The sequence below is a fragment of the Sipha flava genome, unplaced genomic scaffold (genome assembly GCF_003268045.1).
Source record: "Sipha flava isolate LNK unplaced genomic scaffold, YSA_version1 17040_pilon_pilon, whole genome shotgun sequence".
NCBI classification, from domain to species: Eukaryota; Metazoa; Arthropoda; class Insecta; order Hemiptera; family Aphididae; genus Sipha; species Sipha flava.
This window is the reverse complement of record NW_020271889.1, coordinates 1-2,097: the sequence shown is the minus strand read 5'-3', so window position 1 is coordinate 2,097 and position 2,097 is coordinate 1. Positions and strand designations below refer to the sequence as shown.

General features: G+C 25.3%; 1 long non-coding RNA gene across 1 annotated transcript; it reads right to left on the bottom strand.

Moving 5' to 3' along the window:
* Positions 1-7: 7 nt before the first annotated feature.
* Positions 8-2,090, bottom strand: LOC112679879. Its single transcript, XR_003148263.1, has 4 exons — positions 1,971-2,090; positions 1,684-1,909; positions 538-730; positions 8-444 (listed from the first exon to the last, which is right to left on the bottom strand). It is a non-coding gene; the product is annotated as an uncharacterized LOC112679879 (long non-coding RNA).
* Between the last annotated feature and the right edge of the window lie 7 nt (positions 2,091-2,097).

The window sequence follows — 2,097 nt, the reverse complement described above, 5'->3', positions numbered from 1 at the left end:
GTTAGACCGTAGTCCGAACGCCGCGCGCAGCTCGCCATGACGTGCCGTTTAAACAAAATTACTGTTTTAAGATTTTTAATACTTAAAAAACTAAACGTCATATTGAAATTCTGATTCTTGCATCGTCTTAAACACATAAAACCACACATTTATACGTCAATTAAATTTTAAAAAGAAAATTTTTAGGTTGATAAATCGTTGTGTGAAGCGAGGAACTTTTACACGTATAAGATAGGCGATTACGATGACTGAGGCCCAGTGACGTCACACGTCTTTTTTCAATTGCTCATAATGAATAATGTGAATAGAAACGTAAAACCTATACCATTATCATTAGAATTGAACATTCTTTCATATAAAAAATACTTATTTTTTGTGTTGTGTGCTCCTTTAATGCTTTGTCTGTAATCTCTTTGCGTGCTTTCTCCGTTTCTCTGATAATTACTAAACAATTATTGTAGTTAGTATATTAATAATGAAAAACTGTAAATATTTGTAACAATAATATATATTGTTAATAGAAAATTAAGTAGGTACCATTTGAATTTTTAGCATCTTGGATTTTTGAGTCATTAGGTTATTATCGAACTTTGTTTAGTTTCTGTTGTAATTTATTCACTTTTTGCTGTTACATCAGTATTATTTATGCACATCCTCTAAAATTTGAAGAAGCCTTGCCAGATAAAACTGCCTGCATAATAGTGGAGTCTCCGATTTCTTTAGACAATGCCTGTGGTTTATAAAAATAAATAAAATAAATGTATATAACTAACCTAAGTAAATATCCTAACATTATGTGTCATTTGTAAATCATTTTTTAATTGCATTATCTGGTTACAATAATGACAAATCTTTTTATTCGACTGGCACAATTTATCAGTCAACTCTTTTACTTTTATTGTAAAATCTTAATTTTCTTAATTAAAAATTAAAGTTTATTTAATATTTAAAATATATTTATTTTTACTAAAGAACATGATACCACACATTACATGAATAATATTAATTAATGTAATAAATCTATAATATATATATAATTATGTTATTAATTATAATCTGTGATGATACTTTTATCTTCACCACATATGGTAAACGGAAAAAAGTTTCTGAAAAAAAGTCCCTCGTTACAGTATAAATAAAACGATATTTCCATTATTCTTGTATTTTATTTATAAAATAAATTTGGGTGAAAAATCTTATTTATAAATAAGGTATACATGTACCTATCATACGTATTCAGTTTCGTATTAGTTCAAAACATTTTATGTAAGCATTTTGATGAGGACAAATCTGCAAATATTCCTAATTTTTTTTATAGCAAATAGGTCAAAATATAAGAAAAAGATATTTTATATCTGAATAAGTGCACTAATATTATTATATTATTATATTATATTATATGTTACTGTATTACTGTACATTTTATTTTGTTTCTGCATAAAAGATTAAATTTAAATCGAATATTAATTTGGAAACTTTTTTTCCTAATATCACCACATGCGGATGATTTTATGGACTGTAATTCCTACATAAATTCTTGTATTCTATCAGTTAGTAATAATATTTTATATAATATTAATAATGATTTTTTATAACTTAATTTGATATTTTAAACATGGTTTTGTTTTGGTGGTTTTGTTATTTATTTCATTAAATTAAACTAAAATTTTTTATTGAATTTACTTCATTCATATGATTACTGATGTTCTGTATCCAGATTATTTGACTGACTGAACTAAAAGCTGAGATAATAATCAAATGCTTTTGTGATATACTTCATTTGATTAATAACCGTTCTTTCATATTATTTAATGCTTTGACAAAGCGTTGTACATTTTCTTCATTGATCATTATCTGAACATTACAGCTCTCTTTTAAAGCAGAATATTCTACTTCAGCCAGTTCAATTCTAGAAATTATTTAACAGTTATTTGAATACATAAAAATATGGTATTACATTTATTTTATACTTATTTTGTAATTCAGTTAGTTTTTCTTCTGGACTTAATTCATTTTTCCAACGGTATGGGATATTATTTGGTTTTTGTTTGGAAGATGTAGATGAACCAAAAAGTTTAATCTTGGTCTCGAGTTTTT